At 32.6% G+C, this 19622-nt stretch overlaps 1 pseudogene; it reads right to left on the minus strand.

Annotated features, from left to right (window-relative positions):
• Positions 1-224: 224 nt before the first annotated feature.
• LOC100407064 (V-type proton ATPase subunit G 1 pseudogene) overlaps positions 225-19622 on the minus strand; it is a 50806-nt pseudogene continuing 31408 nt past the window's right edge.

Below are 19622 nucleotides of genomic sequence, written 5' to 3' on the forward strand. Positions count from 1 at the left end.
CCTACAAGAATTTAACTTCATCTGTAAAGACACATAAAGAATAAAAGGAAGGAGATGGAAAAAAATATTCTATGCAACTGAAAGCTAAAAGCATATAGGAGGAGCCATACTTAAATTGAATAGGCTTTAAGAGAAAAACAGTAAAAGCAGACACAGTCATTATGTAATACTAAAGGGATTAATTCACAAGTAGAATAAAAATTCTATATATTTATGCACCCATCATTGGCATGTGCACATGTATAAAGCAAATATTAGATTTAAACAGAAAGCTAGATTCCAATACAATAACAGTTAAAAAACTAGAATAAACCAAACCCCAAATCAACAGAAGAAAACAATAGGAATTAAAATGTAACTAAACAGAGACTAAAAAATAGTACAAAGGATGAAGAAAATGAAAAGTTAGTTCTTCCAAAAAATACCTAAATTGCTAAACTGCTAGCTAGACTAACCAGAAAAAGGGGAAGCCCCAAATAAATGATATCAGAAACAAAAGAGGAGACATTAACACTGATATCACAGAAATGCAAATATCATAAGGCACTCTATGAACAGCTATACACTAACACACTGGAAAAACTAAAGAAAATGCATAAAATCCTGAATACATGCAACCTACCAAAATTAAATCAGGAAGAAATAGAAACTTGAACAGGCCAATAATAAGTAATAAAATTGAATTAGTAATAAAAACCTCACAACAAAGAAAAGTCTAGGATTGGATGGCTTCACTGCTGAATTCTACCAAACTTGTAAAGAGCTAAAACCACCATACTGAAGCTATTTTTCAAAATAGAAGAGGAGGGAATACTTCCTAACTCATTTTCTGATACTAGCATTACCCAGATACCAAAACCATAAAAGGATACAACAAATAAAGAAAACTACAGTCCAGTATCTCTCATGAACATAGATGGAAACGATTCTAAAAAAAAAAATTCTCGTAAAATTGGTTTTAGCAGCACATAAAGAATAGTACACACTGAGTAAGTGGGATTTATCCCAGGGATGAAAAGATGGTCAAAAATATTCAAATAATAAACATGCTGCACCTCATCAGCATAATGAGGGACAAAAATCATAAGACAATCTCAATAGATGGAGGAAAAGCATTTGATAAAATTCAACATCTTTTTAAATAATAAAACCCACAACAAGCTAGGCATGGAAGAAACCTAACTCAATATAACAAAGGACATATATGACAAACCAGCAGTCAACATTACACTGAATGCAGAGAAGCTGAAAGTGTTTCCTTTAAGAACTAGAACAAGGTAAGATTCACAAATGCCCACATTTACCTATCCTATTCAACATAGTACTGGAAGTTCTACCTAGAGCAATTTGGAAAAAAAAAAATATATATATATATATGGCATCCAATTTTGAAAAAGAAGTCAAATTGTCCGTCTTTACAGATGGCATAATAGTGTATCTAGAAAACTTTAAAGATACCATGAGAAGTCTGAGATCTGATAAACTAGTAAAGTTGAAGAATACAAAGTCAATACATCACAATCAGCAGTATTTATATATACCAGTGACAAGCTAGATTAAAAAATATTAAAAAGGTAATCTCATTTCAATAGCTACGAAAAATACATTTAGAAATATATTCAACCAGGCAGGTGAAAACTCTACGAGAAAAACGAAAAAACACTAAGGATTGAAGGGGACACAAAGAAATAAAAAGACATCTCATGCTCATAGATTGGAAGAATTAACATTGTTAAGATGACCATACCACTCAAAGCAATCTACTCATTCAATACAATCCCTGTCAAAATATCAAATGATATTGTTTTGCATGGCAAAGAGTCTTTACTTTTAAATGAGTATCAATACACCAAGTAATAACATGTAATCAGTTCTTGAATTCTATCATCTAGCAATTTTGATTAAGAGAAACTAAGAGCAGGCCAATTACACTAGTATTCACTGTTCTAACCATAAGCAAAAACGGACTACTTTAAGTCTGGCTGCTGCTTCACACAGGTTACAAATAACTATTTACTACTTTCTCATAGATAAAGCCCCTGACCTTCAAGAAAGTGTTAGGGAAAAAAACTAATCCCTTCCTTTCTTCCAAGAATTGCTATGTGTGGTTTTTTTTAACTTAATCTAAGAATGAAAAGGCAACACTGATATACATGTTGCTTGAGCCAAAAGGTATAGGAAAAAGACAACATATACACATTAAACTCCTAAGAAATACGAAGTAAAAAGATGAAGTCTTTAGATAATTTCTAAGTCTGTACAAAAAAGCTAGATTTGCTGCTCTCCAAAAAGTGGAAGGACCTACTGCATAATATATGGAAATAATTTAACGTCATTTCATAAGAATACAACTAGAGCTGTGCTAATGCCAATCCACAAAACAGGTGCTTCTCTCTTCTAGCCATTGATGCGATAGTTTTCATGGATTTCTGGCTGAATGTCACAGACAAAAGCCAAGAGGTTATCCAAGACTTAATCTCTGTTCTGCTGAAAGTAGGTCTGGAGGATGGTCATCTTCTCTTGGCTCTCCTTTTCTACTTCGGTGCTGCTACTGCCATGGGAGTGCCGCAGCTTCCTTGGCCGTGGACTCTTTCTCCCTCTGCAGGCAGTACTGTTCAATTTCAGCCCCAGCTGCTTCGTCGGCCTGCTTCAGCCTCTGGTTCTTTCTTCAGTGGCCCGCTTCTCAGCCTGCAGCAGCTGCTGCTGAATCCCCTGAGAGTGACTGGCCGTGGCGGCAGCGATACTGAGACCCCAATTGATATTTTTTAAAGAAATAAAAACCTCCTAAAATTTTTATGGCACAAACAAACAAAAAAAGAGCCCAAATACTCAAAGCAATCCTAACCAAAAACAAAATAAAACAAAAAGCTGGAGTCATCAGACTACCTGACTTGAAAATATATTACAAAGCTACAGTAACCATAATGGCATTGTACCAATATAAAAAACAGTCATGCAGACCAACAGCACAGAATGAGAGATGAAAAGGAAACCACCTTATTTACAGCCAACTGATTTCAAAAATGGTGTCAAGAACGTTCACTGGAAAAAGGACATCATCTTCAATAAGTGGTGCTGCAAAACCTGGATATCCACATGGAAAAGAATAAAACTAGGCTCAAATCTCTCACCATAAACAAAAATCAACTCAAACTAAAGAAACATATGACTTGAAACTATAAAACTAGTGTAAAAAAATAGAGAGAAAACACCTCAGACCATTAGTCTAGGCAATGATTTTATAGCTAAGACCCCAAGAGCACAAGCAACTAAAGCAAAAATAGACAAATGAGAATGTATTAAAATAAAAGGCAAAGGAATACACAGCAAAGGAATCAGTTAAAGATGCAACCTGTTCAATGATAGGAAATACTCGCAAAATATTCATACATCAAGGAATTAATGTCCAGAATATACAAGTAACTCAAAGACTCAACAGTAAAATGAACAAACATACAAGCAAAAATACTCCTGTTAAAAGGTTTGTAAAGGATCTAAATAGACATTTGTCTGAAGATATACAAATAGCCAAGAGGCATATGCAGAAATGTTCAACATCATTAATCATCAGGGAAACGTAAATCAAAAACACAATGAGATATTTTACTCCTATTGAAACTGCTATTACTAAAAAGAAAAAAATATCACAGATGACAGTGAGGATGCAAAAAGGGGACTTATAAATTGTTGTTGGGAACGTAAATTAGTACAGCTAGTATGAAAAACAGTATGGAGATATCTCCAAAAAGAAAAAACTGAACTACCGTGAAATCTAGCAATCCCACTATGAGATATTTATTCAAAGGAAGGAAATCTATATGACAAAATGATACCTGCACTCCCATGATTATTGCAGCACTGTTCACAACAGCAAAGATATAAAAGTAACCTAATGTCAACAAATGAATAGATCAAGAAAATGTGATTTACAAAATGTAATTATATTCTGCCATAAAAAAAATGAAACGGTGTTATTTGCAGCAACATTACTGGAACTGGAGGGCATTATATTAAGTGAAATAAGCCAGGTACAGAAAGAAAATTATCGGAAGTACTCACTCATATGTCGGAGCTAAAAACGTTGACTTCATGGAGATAGTATGGAGACTGATATTTACCAGAGTCTGAAAAAGATGTGGAGGTGGAAAGGGTCTGAAGAGAGGTTGGTTAATGGATACACAGAGAATAAATAAATTCTAATGTTTGATAGCAGAGTAGGGTGACTACAGTTAACAACACTGTATTGTACATTTCAAAATAGATAGAAATGAGGACTTGAGTTCCTTAGTATCTAGATACGATAAATGCTTGTGAGTTTGGATATCCTAAGTACTCTGACTTTATTATTATATATTCTGTGCATGGCACAAAATGTCATATGTCCCCCATTCCTATATACAAGTATGTAACAATTTAAAAAAATATCCGAAGCAGAATTGACACAGGTCATACAACTGGTAGCCAATATGTTTAAGAATCCAGAGAAAACACATATAATATCAGTAAAGACAGAACACAAAATATACTCTAAAGCCAATTTTATTGCTAAAAAATTCAGTGACTAAGGTGAAAACTATACTGGGATTAAATATAGAATAGACAATGAGATGTAAAGATTAAGCCATTTGTAAACATGCCAATATAAAGTAGTTAAAGTGAAAACTAGAGAGTAAAATCACTGACAAATGTGAAAAGGAGTACACCAATAAGATTTGGTATAATAAAGCAAACTAATATACATGTATTTGGAGTCCCCAAAAGAAAGAAAGGAGTGAAAAGAAAATATATTTTAAAATAATAGACAATATAAACTCAGTATTTATACAAAAGCTAGGCACAAGAAACCTGAAAACAACTATATCCATGAACATCGTAATCAGATTACATAAAAACAGTGGTAAAAACAAACATTTTAAGCAGCCAGGAAATAAAAGGCATATCACTAGCAAAAGAACCAAGATAATGAGTAAAGGAAGAAAGATAACAGTGTGTCCTTTTCTGTTGTTTTTGTTAGAAACAATGCTAACAATAAGCAGTGGTACAATATATTTATAGTACTGATGTAAAAACCACTGTCACCTTGTAATTCTATATCCACTGAATATATATTTCAAAAATGAGGGTGAAATAAAAGCATTTGACATTTCCAAAAACCTCAAGAATTGGCAACCAGTAGACCTTTACTATAAGAAATCTTGAAGTTACTTATGTAAAGGAAGTTATTCACACAAAAGGAAAATGTTACCAAGTGGAAACACTGGGTTATCCAGAAGAATGAAGAACATTGGATATGTTTCCTATTATTTAATTAGTTTTAAAAATAATTTATTCTTCAAAGCAAAAATAATGAGTTGTGGGTTTTGCATGTAAAAATGTGACAATGATAGCACAAAATCTAGGAAGAGATAAATGGAAGGATCATGTTCTAAGTTTCTTATACTATATATGATGTTGTATAATATCACATGAATGTAATTGTTGTAATTTAAAGAGGCATATCATAAACTAAATAGAAGGCACTAAAATATCCAAAGAATGAAATTAGCTAATAAAAATTAAAGGAAAAAATTAAATTATTTTAAAAATCAAGAAAAAGAAAAAAATAGAAAAAGAGAGAAAATAACAAAGCAAATAGAAAAAAATTAGCAAGATAATAAATTTAAACCAAAACCTTTTAACAATCATATGAAATATACATTGGCTAAGTGAGCCAGTAGAAAGGAATATCCTATAGAACCAGATAAAACAGAAAGACCAAACTATATTTTGCTAAAAAGAAACTCACTTTAAAGACACAAGTAGGTTAAAAGTAAAGGGATGAAAAAGACCTAACCTGCTTACACTAATCATAAGAAAGCTGGGGCACCTATATTAATACCAGATAAAATAAACTTCATAACAGTGAATGTTTCCAGGGATAAAAAGAGCCATTTCTCAATGATATATTAGTCAATTCAGGAAGAAGATATAATCATTCTAAACTTTTATGTACCTTAAAACAGATTTTCAAAGTAAGTCATACAAAAAGTATTTTAATTGTAAGAAGAAACAGAAAAACCCATAATTGCAGACAGAAATTTCAACATTCCTCTCTCTATATTTTATAGGACAAGTAGACAGGAAATCAGAAATGAAATAAAAGTTTTATAGAATACAATAACTAAATTAACCTAATTTACATTTCTAGAACATTTTATCTCTTGACAGAATAATTTGTTCTTTCCAAATGCACACAGAATATGCACCAAAACCAAACCTATTCTGGGAGATGAAACAAGTGTCACATTTAAGAGAATTCAATTCATACCACATATGTGCTTTGACCACAGTAGAGTTCAATTAGAAGTCAATTACAGAAAGACAGCTGGGAAATTCTCAAATATTATACTTTTAAATAACTTATGCAATGAATAAAGATAATTGAAATTGGCCAGGTGCGGTGGCTCACGCCTGTAATTCCGGCAATTTGGGAGGCCGAGGCGGGCAGATCACTTGAGGTCAGGAGTTCGAGACTATCTTAGCTAACATGGTAAAACCCTGTCTCTACAAAAATTAGCCAGGCATGGTGGTGCATGCCTGTAACCCCAGCGATATAGGAGGCTGAGACACAAGAATCACTTGAACCCAGGAGGTGGAGGTTGCAGTGAGTTGAGATCGCGCCATTGCATGTCAGCCTGGGTGACAAAGCCAGACTATTTCAAAAAATAATAACAATAAAATAACAATAATTGAAATTATTTTAAACTATATGAATATCAAAACAAAACATATGAAGATATGTATAATGTGGCTAAGGAAATGATAAAATTGCAATTTTAGCACAAGGTGCCTATATTTGAAATGAAACAAGGTGTTAAATAATCTCAGTTTTTACCTTAAGAAACAAACAAAAGGGCAGCAAATTAAATCCAAACTAAACAGAGGAATATAATAAAATCCAGAGTGAAAATTAATAAAATATATAGTAGAAAACAGAGAAAACATGGAATAAAGATGTTAGTCTTTGAAAACATATGGATGGCAAATGAGCACATGAGATGATTTACAGTGCAAAATAAGATATAGTGACATACCTGTAAGAATGGCTTAATAATTTTTTAAAACAGCTATATCAAATGTTGACAAGAATATGGGATGACTGGACCTCTCATCTACTATTAGTGGGAATTCAAAATGATACAAATACTTTGAAAATAAGTTCAAAGTAGTCCTGAAAAATGTTTAACATGCACTTGCCATGTGTCCAGTCATTCTGCTCCTAGTTACATGTAAATAATACTAAATTCATATTTGTATACAAAGGCTTATTTACAAATGTTCACAGCAACATTATAAGGTGAAAAGCCAACCAAACGGAACACATACAAAAAATAACAAAGCAAAACAACTCCAAATATCCATCCACAGGTTTACAGATAAAGTATTTTGGTATATCCATATAATGGGATATTAGTTAGCAAAAATAAAGGAACAAACTATTATATAGGCAATAACACTGATGGATTTCAAAATAATTACGCTGTGTGAAAGAAGTCAGACAATATAAAGGGTACATAGTATATAAATTCATGTATATAATGTTCTCGAAAATATAAATGTATAGTGTCACAATGCAGATCGAGGCTGCCTGGGGGTAAAAGTGAAAGGTAGGAGTAGTTGTGAAAAGATTAAAAAGAGGTGGGAGGAAACTACTGGAAGCAATTAATACATTTATTTTTATTATAATTGCGTTATTACAGAAGTATATGGTAAAACTTACAAAACTGTACATGTTAAATATGTGCACTTCTCTGTATATCAAGTATTCTTCAATAAAGCTAATATTTTTAAAACTGATTACACAACCTAACCTTTATAGGTATAAATCTATAAATGTTACAAAATGTAGTGGAATGGTGTGAGACAGGATGTAGCTTGTGGTGAACTAATTGTTTTTGAAATTGTACATATTCTTCCTTATGCCTAGGTAGTATGACATAATTGAATATAAAATATCATATAATTCAAAATACCAGGATAATAGTCACTGATATCAACTAAACAGCTAGCAAAATTTGGGCAGTATATTTACTCTCTCAATTCATTTGTAAAACATAGGGCTTTTTCTCAAACTCTTCCCAATTCTCTTGTTCCATATGTAAGTCTAGGAAACAAAATAAACTTCTGGTAGAGCCCTACCCCTCAGGTGATGTATGACTGCGTCAACAATGCCCATATATTAGATAACAATGATACTCTTTCTAAAGTGCTAATTTTTCTAAGGCCTCAAAACATTCAGAATATGAGATTAATAAAGAAAGCAAGAAGATTTAAAACAAGGCCTATCTTAAGTATTTTGGCTCTCTTTCTGGTAATTTTTACGTATTTCTCTCTTTCCTCAAATAGTTTCCTTTCTTACATGGAGCTATTTGACTGTTTATATTTCCCCCAACGCTTTCCACTTTGAATGTTAGTGATTATGGTATTAGCTTTCACATGTAATGTTTTAGCAGTGATCACAGAAGGAGTCACTAATTGTAACTGAAGTTTGACCATTGAAGCATCTCATGACCCAGGTCTCTAGTTAGATATTCAAAAGTAAAGTGACAAAGTTCTTAAAAATTTAAGAATTGCATAAAACTCTTTGAGGTAGGTATTATTAACTGTACAGAGGTGAAACTGATAGAATAATGATTAAGTTATATTACCTCTATGATGCTCTATATGCCACTCATATTTTCTCTAGATTGAAATTAAATCTACCCCTGCACAGTACTTTCTTTTCTCTTACAAATCACTCATATTTTATAAGCTATAATAAGATAAAAGCTTATGGATTTTGATTCCTAGCCTTCAGTTTTCCTACTGCCATTATGTACCAAACAAAAATTGATTCTGACCTTGAAGTCACAATGTTAAAAATAAATCTCTGCAGCACTGATGTTTCTTTTCTGTTTCTGAAATAACTGGTTAAGCTCACTCAGGGGATTACTCTAATGATCTGGTAGTTTTTTATAAGTTCTGAAAATAAGTAAAAGAGAGATTTGTGTAGGGAAGTGTTTATCAGTTCCTAACACATTTCAAGGAAAATTATACATGTGTATAAATGGTTCTGAGTATCCTCACACAGCTATTTCATGTGGTGTATATCAATCAAATTAATATCTACTATTGAGAGAACATGCATTTTCCAATCATCTTGAGGGAAAACTAATGTTTTATAATCCATAAGACATATGCAATTCACAACAATAGAATATTTATTTAAAATATTTACTTACAAAGCCAACATGATTTTCAATTGATGACATGCATAAAAGATGGCACAAATCATTCCTAGTAACAAATGAATAAATTCTATCTTAAATTTTCTAATTATAGTCCTTCATTAATCTTGATATAAATTTAAATTAATATTTAACATATGCCTAATGAATCATTGTTGTACACATTCACTATATTACTTTTTATACCAATTTAATTATATTTATTTTAGTAGTTAAAAAGAAGAGAAAATGTACATTCACTGATATATTACATTCTTGATATATTACATTCTTGTAATATATCAGTGGATGTATGTTCTCTAATTTAACTCCAACATAAGAAGTCAACTGAGATTTCAACGGAAGTAAAAACTGACACAAAAAATACTGTATAAACACCATCCTTGAGACAACTATAACTTTAGTGAAAGAAATTTATTAAAACATGGAATTCTTTTTCCAGTATTGATAGAATAAGGTCTTACCAGAACACAGAAAACAAATAAAAAGCTGAAAATTATACCAAAAGAGATACATGAAGAAAATGGAGAATGAAGAGAAGATTCCAGAATCTAGTGGTAAGTACATACTCAAAGAGGAGAGAGAGGGAAAATGAAGTGAAAGTCCATTTTCATGACTTTGAGCCTGGGGTCAGGTACAATCATTCAGTGTATGTTGTCGCAGAATAACTGCTAGGAAAACTGCAGTGTTCTTGGTCCAGAGAGTCAGAACACTGAAGCTGAGGAAACTGTGGCTGAAGAAGAGCATGAGTGAAGCCAGGAAATGAATGATATAGAAAGAAACACCTAATTCTCCCTGTTCACATTTGTGCCTCATCCCTGACACATGCATGCACAGGGTGGATGAGCCATTGTATGCCAACTCTAGCATAAAGGAAAGGGGATGCAGGGCCTATAGTATTGAAGACTTTCTACAATTTATGTAAAGTGATAAACTATTTACTATAACTGGAAAGTTAAAAGTTAAAGATGTTTAATTTTTCAGAACAGCTACTAAAATAATAATACTAAAACATACAGTTAAAATAAAAATTACCATATAGTTAATTTTATGTTTAGAATATTTTAATGTTTCCAGTAGAAATAAAATTCTAAAATATAAAACTAAAAGGTACACAGTAAAGGAGAAACAGATAAAACGAGGAAATAAATAGGAAAAAAATAAAATGTTAGACACAAACTAAACCATATAAATAGTACATTTAATGTTAGTAGACCTCAATCAAAAGGCAGAGATTTTAAGAAGGGTTTTAGAAAAAGAGAACCAGCTGGCTGTCTACAAAAGATGCACTCTAAACACAGAGATACAAATAGGTGGAAAGCAAATGGATGAAAAATTATATACCACAAAAATAGTAAGAATAAGAAGGCTAAAGTGGCTATGTTAATGAAAAATAACATAGAGATTGAAACACAAAATATTACCAAAGATAATAAGAAATGTTTTCTAGCAATAAAGCTGTCATTTCTACAGAAAAATATTACAAATGTGTATGGCTCTAATAATAGAGTTTCCAAATGCATGAAGAAAATATTTACCTAATTAAAGCAATAAGTCATTAATTCCAAAATCAGAATTGAGGATTTTAACAGCCCACTCTCAGCAGTTGATGTAACTGTGCAAAAATTCAGCAGACATACAAAATTTAAAAAATATATAAACTTATCACTTGGCTACTATTAATGGAACTCAAACACAATAACATCAGAATATTTATTCTTTTCATGTACACATAGTATGTTACATGATAGACAAACATGCTGAACCATAAAGCAGGTCCCAATGATGTTTAGAAGAATGGATTTCTGACTATGACATAATTAAATTAATATGAATAACAAAAAAATTAAAAACTAAAACACACTTTTCTAAATAATAGATGAGTTAGAAGAATTCAAAAAACAAAGTAGGAAATGTACTGAACTGAATGATACAAAATAAAAGTTGAGACGTGTAGCTTAAGCAAAATTAGAGGGATTTTTATACCTTTAAGTATTCATGTTAGAAAAGAAGGAATTATAACAAGTAAAAGAAACAATGGCAGTTTAAACTCAAAGTATATGGAAGGTCTTATAAAGCTAAGAGCAGAAATTAACACAATTGAAGAAATAAACCAGAAAAACTGACCGGAACTAAAATCTGGTTCTTTGGAAAGATAAGTAAAATATGTAAGCTATTTCAGAAAGACCTCATTAAAATAAAGACAATGGAAATACCAATTTCTGGAGTTAAAGATGGGGCATTACAGCAGATCCTACAGGAAAAAAACAGGTAATAGGAGAATATAATGAATAACATTATGCCCATAAATTTGACAATCTAGAAGAAATAAATTTTTTGAAAGATAAAAAAGACCAAAATTATGCAAAAATATACAGAAAACTTGATTACTTTTATGTTAAATATTGACATAGCTCTAATGAACAGAGATACAAAATGCTTTAATATTTTAGCAAGATGAATCTAACAATATGTACAGATAAGGCATCATGACCAAATGTAGTTTATTGAAGTAATATAATGTTGGTGTATACCTTGGTAAGATGACAGACAATCCAACTGCATGTATGTATGTATGTATGTATGTATTTATAGGCCATTTGTCATATTTGGTTTTTTAAGCTTTATCAAGGTATGTATAACAAAGAAAAATTTACATTATTAATGACTACATTTTGATGAATTTAGATATATAAATATATAGCATCATCACCACCTAGATCTAAATATATTTATCACTTTCAAAAATGTTCTGGTGCTTTTGTGTGTATTTGTGTGTGTAAGAACACTTAACATGAGATCTATCTCAACATTTTAAAGTGCATAATACTGTATTGCTTACTATAGGTATTATGCCGTACAACACATCTCTAGAACTTACTCATCTAGCAAAACTGAAACTTTATATCCATTGAGCAAAAATTTCTCATTACCCCTCCCCCACCCTGGCAACTATCATTCTTCTCTGTTTCTAGGGGTTCAAATATTTGAGGTACCACATGTAAGTGGAATCATGCAGCATTTGTTCTGTGATTGACATACTTAATATCACCTAGGTTCATCTATGTTGTTCACAAAGAGTAGGACTGTCTTTTTGTTTAAAGCTTTGTGATATTCCATTGATGCATATATATATATATATATATATATATATGCCATATTTTTCAATCCACTCATCTGATGGATATTTGGGTTTTTTTTCCATATTGTGACTATTATGAGTAATGCTGCTGTCAACATGGAGGGGCAGATATGTCTTTGAGATCCTGATTTCATGTTTTTTTGGATATACATCTATAAATTGAATTACTAGGTCATACAGTAGTTTTATTTTTAATTATTTGAGGTACCTTCACACTGTTTTCCATAGTAGCTGTACTATTTTTTATTCCCACCAACAATGCATAACAGTCCCAATTCCTCCACACCTTTAGCAACACTTGATATTTTCTGTTTTTTAGATAATGATTATCTTCAAAGGTATGAAATGACATCTCATTGTTGTTTTATCTTCATCTTCATGAAAATGAGTAATGTTGAGCACCCTTTCATATATCTGGTGGCCATTTGTATGTTTTTTAAAGAAATTTCAATTCATATCTTTGCCATTTTGCAACTGGGTTTTCTTCCTACTGAGTTGTAGAGTTTCTTAAATATTTTGGATATTAATCCCCTATTAGATGTACGGTTTGCTAATACTTACTTTCAACACATAGCTTGACTTTTTACTCTACTCTATTGATTGTTTCCTTTGTTGTGCAGAAGCTTTTTAGTTCTTCTATTTTGGAGTTTTTCTTGTGTTTTAGTGTCATAGCTAATAAATCATTGCCAAGACTAATAAAAAAGGTCAAAGTTTTTCTTTATGCTTTCTTCAAGAAGTTTTACAGTTTTAAGTCTTACATTTAAGTTTAATCCATTTTGAGTTTATTTTTGTGCACAGTGTGAGACAGGGTTCCAATTTTATACTCTGCATGTCAATACCTACTCTTCCCAGTACAATTCATTAAAGAGACTATTCTTTTCATACTTTGTGTTCTTGACATCCTGTCAAAGATGAATTGGCTGCATATGTGTGGGTTTATTTCTGGAATTTCTATGCTGTTTCATTGGTCTATGTGTCTGTCTTTATGCAAGAATCCCACGTTTTAATTGTTGTAGCTTGGTAACATATTTTAAAATCAGGAATTGTGATGCCTCTAGCTGTGTTCTTCTTTACCAAGACCACTTTGGCTATTCTTTTGTGGTTCCATACCATTTTAGAATTGTACATTTCTGTAAAAATGTCATTCAGGTTTTGATAGAAATTGAATCTGTAGATCACTTTGGTTAGTATAAATATTTTGACAATATTAATTTTTTCAGTCTATGAACATGAGATGACTTTTCATTTATTTGTGTCTGCTTTAATATTTTCATCAGTGTTTCACAGATTCACATATAAGTCTTTCAACATCTAAGTTATAAGTATTCCTAAATATTTTATTATTTTTGGTTGATATTGCAGACCTTATTGTTGTCTTAATTCCTTTTTAGTTAGTTCATAGCCACTCTGCATAAACACAACTGATTTTTGTATGTCGATTTTATATCTTGCAACTTTTCTAGGTTTATTAGTAACAATCTGAGTTTAAAACGGGCAAATGTTTTGAACAGACACTTCACAAAAGTATGTGCAAATAAATAAAAATGACATGGAAAGCCACTTAAAGTCTCCAGCCATGTGAGAATAAAAACTGACCATTGAATGCAAACACCACAGATACAGAAGTGTGGCTAACGTTTAAACTACTGAACATACCAAGTGCTACTGAGGGTGTGAAACAAGTGGATCTAGCGTATGTGTTTGGTGAGACTACAAAGTGATCAAATATTCTAAAAAACAGCAAGGCTGTATCTTATAAAGTAACTCTGACACCTAACATAAGACCTTTCAATTTTACTCCCAGGCATTCACCTAAAGAAAATTAAAAATATCGTGAAATCTTTTTTATCCATTATTTTAATAGACCAAAACAGAAAACAATCCAAATCTCCATCAGCTGGTGAGTGCATAATCAACTTGTTGTATATTCTACACTGTGGAATACTATAAAGTAAGGGTAAGATATTAATTAGTAACACATGCAAGAACATGGGAAAGTTAGTGTGGAAGATCAAACACAAAATACTGTATGTCATATGACACAATTTCTGTGAATTTCTAGAAAATTTAGGGTAACATGTAAAGGACAAATGGTGTCTTGGGACCAGTGGTTGGTAAAGGGAATCAAGAGTTCAGAAGACAAAAATCTAGGGTCATGAAAATATTCTACATTTAGAATGTGGTAGAGGTTACATGTCTATATAGAATTACTAAAATTCATTAAACTTTATATTTCAGATGAATAAATTTTATAATATATAATCTTTATCTCAGTAAAATTAGACAACATTTTAATGTCTCAAAGTACTATTGGTTTTTTGTTCTACATTATTTATATTCTAATTTGAGTATTCTGGACTTTTTTATATTTTTACTCCAAGCTTCTTGTTCTATCTTGGTAACCTCTCAATTCTAGGAGTTCAACTGTTACTTTAAGTTGTCATGTTTAGGTGACAGGCCTCATATAATGACCTTGGTTCTTATATCTCTCTCTGGCATTTCAACCTCAGTATTCAAAAATGGAAATCCATCTAATCCCTTCAGATTTACCTCCCCAGTATTGCCAGTATGATTTTTATGAAGAGCTACTCTAATCATTTAATTCTTTTTTTTTATTGGTGTACTTTAAGTTCTGGGGTACATGTGCAGAACTTGCAGGATTGTTGCATAGCTACACACATGCTAGAGTGGTTTGTTGTCTCCATCCTCCCCGTCACCTACATCAGGCATTTCTCACAATGTTATCCCTCCCCAACCTCCCCATCAGCCTCTGCTGTTCCTTCCCTAGCCCCCCAACCCCCAACAGACCCGAGTGTGTGATATTCTCCTCCCTGTGCCCATGTGTTCTCATTGCTCAACACCCACCTATGAGTGAAAACATGCGGTGTTTGCTTTTCTGTTCTGTGTTAGTTTGCTGAGAATGATGGTTTCCAGACTCATCCATGTCCCTACAAAGGACATGAACTCATCCATTTTTATGGCTGCGTAGTATTCCATGGTGTATATGTGCCACATTTTATTTGCCCAATCTATCATCAATGGGTATTTGGGTTCATTCTAGGTCTTTGCTATTGTAAACAGTGCTACAATAAACATACTTGTATATATGTCTTTATAATAGAAAAATTTATAATCCTTTGGGTATATACCCAGTAATGGGATTGCTGGGTCAAATGGCATTTCTATTTCTAGATCCTTGAGGAATCACCACACTGTCTTCCCAATGGTTGAACCAATTTACACTCCCACCAACAGTGTAAAAGTGTTCCTATTTCTCCACATCCTCTCCAGCATCTGTTGTCTCCAGATTTTTTAATAATCACCATTCTAAATAGCATGAGATGGTACCTCAATGTGGTTTTGATTTGCGTTTCTCTAATGACCAGTGATGATGAGCATTTTTTCATATGTTTATTGGCCTCGTATATGTCGTCTTTTGAAAAGTGTCTGTTCATATCCTTTGCCCACTTTTGAATGGGTTTGTTTTCTCTTGTAAACCTGCTTTAGTTCTTTGTAGATTCTGGATATTAGCCCTCTGTCAGACGGGTAGCTTGCAAAAATTTTTTCCCATTCTGTTGGTTGCTGGTTCACTCTGATAATTGTTTCTTTTGCTGTGCAGAAACTCTTAATTAGATCCCATTTGTCTATTTTGGCTTTTGTTGCCATTACTTTTTGGTGTTTCAGTCATGAAGTCCTTGCCTATGTCTATGTCCTGAATGGTACTGCCTAGGTTTTCTTCTAGAGTTTTTATGGTGTTAGGTCTTATGTTTAAATCTTTAATGGATTTGGAGTTAATTTAACGTAAGGTATAAGGAAGGGATCCAGTTTCTGCTTTCTGCATAAGGCTAGCCAGTTTTCCCAACACCATTTATTAAATAGGGAATCCTTTCCCCATTGCTTGCTTTTGTCAGGTTTGTCAAAGATCAGATGGTTGCAGATCTGTGGTGTTACTTCCAAGGCCTCTGTTCTGTTCCATTGGTCTATATATCTGTTTTGGTAGCAGTACCATGTTGTTTTGATTACTGTAGCCTTGTAGAATAATTTAAAGTCAAGTAGCGTAATGTCTCCGGCTTTGTTCTTTTTGCTTAGGATTGTCTTGGCTATGTGAGCTCTCCTTTGGTTCCATATGAAATTTAAAATGCTTTCTCCAGTTCTGTGAAGAAGGTCAATGGTAGCTTGATAGGGATAACATTGAATCTATAAATTATTTTGGGCAGGATGACCATTTACCTGATATTGATTCTTCCTAAATAGGAGCATGAAATGTTTTTCCATCTCTTTGTGTCCTCTCTTATTATAAGCTTCAGTGGCCCTCTGCAGCTTGAAGGATGCAATCTCTACTCCTCCATCACATGGAGTAGGCTTTATGATTTGACTTAGTCTTAGTTCTTCATAATCTACAGCATGGATCAAAGATTAAAATGTTTTAGGGTGTGTGTGAAGGAGGCAGAATGAAAGGCAAAGAAAAGTAGTACAGGCACATTTCATCTATGACTCCATTGTCAGGAATCCACAGGTGTGCTGGTGAAATGGAGAGTGAAGGCATCATCTGTGGACCTTAGGAAGCTGTCCTACAGCTCTGTCTACTTTCTGCCATCTGGGCCCAGATTTAGTAGTAAGATGTGATAACTAGATATTTGAAAAAAAAACATATTTACACTGAGTAAAGCAAATGAACCTTTTCAGCAGTCTGAATTGTTACTCTGTAGAAATGCAACTGATTTTTGTATGTTGATTTTGTATCCTGCAACTTTGCTGAATTCATTTATTAGTAATAATTCAAGTTTCAAATTGGCAAACATTTTAAACAGATACTTCACAAAAATATATGTAAATGAATAATAATTTAGGCTTTCCACAGGGAAAGCCACTCAAAATCTCCAGCCATCTGAAAAATAAAAACTGGCCATGATATGAAAACATTATACATACAGTAATATGGCTAACATTAAACTACTGAACATCCTACTGAGGATGTGGAACACACAGATATCTCATACCTATTTGGGGAGATTGCAAAGTGATCATATACTCTGAAACACAGTGAGGGTAGCAAATAATTAGCCCAGCAAAACACTGTCTTTTGTCACCTGGAAAGGTGATATATATATATATAAAATATTCTTTACCATTTAACTTAGTTATCACTATTAAGGAAGGCTTCTTTAATTTCTTCTTTAAGAAAGCAATATGAATATGATTTGGATGCCTTCAGTCTGTACATCCAGGATATTTAATACTTATTGTCTACTCCATCACATATAGTTATAAATACTTTACTAATGCTAACTCCTTTAATTTCCTCCTCAATATAATGAAGTAAGGGCTTTAATTATTACCAGTTCACAGATTGTGTAAATAGAGGTAGCACATAGAGGTTTACTAACGTTCCTCAAATATACAGATAGTAAACAGAGAAGTCAGAATTAAAATCCTGATACTATAACAAGAGAGCCCATATTATTATTCACCATATTGCAATGATTTTCAGATTTTATGACATGTTACTGTAATAATCAGTGTGTGCAATATTTGTTCTCTGTACTGTTAAATACTTAATATCAGGGTTTCCATTTTATTTTCTCTTTAATTCACCAGATCTAGAACATATTAAGCACCTACTAAATATGAATTGAATGAATGAATACATGAATTAGTGAATAAGATGAAGAGGTATGGAAGATTTTAAATACTGTTTCTATTATTTTTAATTCTCAGAGGCTATATATGCTTAATATAAAATTTCAAACAACACAAAAAGTTACTAAGTATAGACTGTATGAATTAAAATTCCTCCATTTTTCTATTCTGTCTTGCTTCCCCTGTTCCTAAGTATAAATTTCAGAGATTTGATATTTTTAAAGAAATTTTATAAGAATCCCTAAGATATGAAAAAGAAACTACAGAATCAACATAAGTAAATATTAGGCTCTATTTTAAGAAAAATACTTAACTTCTAGTCTCAAAAGGTATTAAAATAAACATTCTATAGCTTTTAATTTTCTCTAAAACTGAGAAAGTCATAGTGTAGCTTATCTAAACTATTATATGTAGGAAAATTAAATTAAACTAAAATGTTTATTTTAATATTGCCAATGCCATTAAATTTAAACTTGAATTTGAACTGATGGAGGAAAAATGAGCTAGTCTGAGCCACTCAGAAAATAGTTGTTGAGTCTACGGCCATACCACCCTGAACACGCCCAATCTCATCTGATCTCAGAAGCTAAGCAGGGTTGGACCTGGATAGTACTTGGATGGGAGAAAATAGTAGCTAATTGGTTGTCCTGCAACAAGGAAGGGAAAGCTAACAGGATCTTGACTCAGGACTGAAATGGCTCAGCAAATTCCAACTATAAGTTAGTTGGTGGGAAGGAGATCAAAAGGCCTTAGTGTAAAACACTTATAGGTTGATGACAAGTACTCTACATGTATAATCAGAATTCCAGGCAGCTTGATGAGAAGATAGAATTGAGGCATAAAGAAATACAAGGCTGAAACATGAACTAAGTACTAGATGGATAAAAACTATTTACTATGCAATACAAGAATTACTGACACCAAATATGAGGCAATACTGCTGCTATACCAAATGTCCAAATGAAACTTCAAAATAACAGCAACTATGTTCTATTTCTGTGGAGTGCCTATGTTTGGAAAGAGTCAGACTATATTAATCAGTGCCTACAGCCTAACTGACTATGTCTAGTAATCCATCTATCAAATAATTACTTTCCCTAAGGATCCCTTATGGCCTATCTCCAGAGGGAAGAATCTGTAGCTCTGCATTGGAGCAAGAATATGTGTCAGGCACATTTTCAAAAAGCCAATTCTGCCACATGCAAGCGTGCCTAGAACCTAAAGCATGTTGTTCTTTTTAGTCAGCAATATAGATAATTAGGGCTTTGGGCTTCTGTCAGGGATTTCAACCATAAACTGATAGAATCCAGGGCTTGTCAAAATCATGCTGGTAGCATCTGTTAGTTGTGGGAAAAATTTAACTATTTATTAAGTTTCAATTAGTTATCAAGCCACATGCCATAGAAAAATATTAGGTATTATGAATATAAAAACTTTAGGAAGATAGGCAGGAAAATGGCAGATAGAAGACTCATGTACGTCTCCCACTTGGACAGACAGAAGAGTATGTGGAGACTCACACTGTACAGTTTAGCTCCAAGAACTACCACAGGACCATACCAGGAAAACCAAAG

Source organism: Callithrix jacchus, chromosome X (genome assembly GCF_049354715.1).
Source record: "Callithrix jacchus isolate 240 chromosome X, calJac240_pri, whole genome shotgun sequence".
Taxonomy (NCBI): domain Eukaryota; kingdom Metazoa; phylum Chordata; class Mammalia; order Primates; family Cebidae; genus Callithrix; species Callithrix jacchus.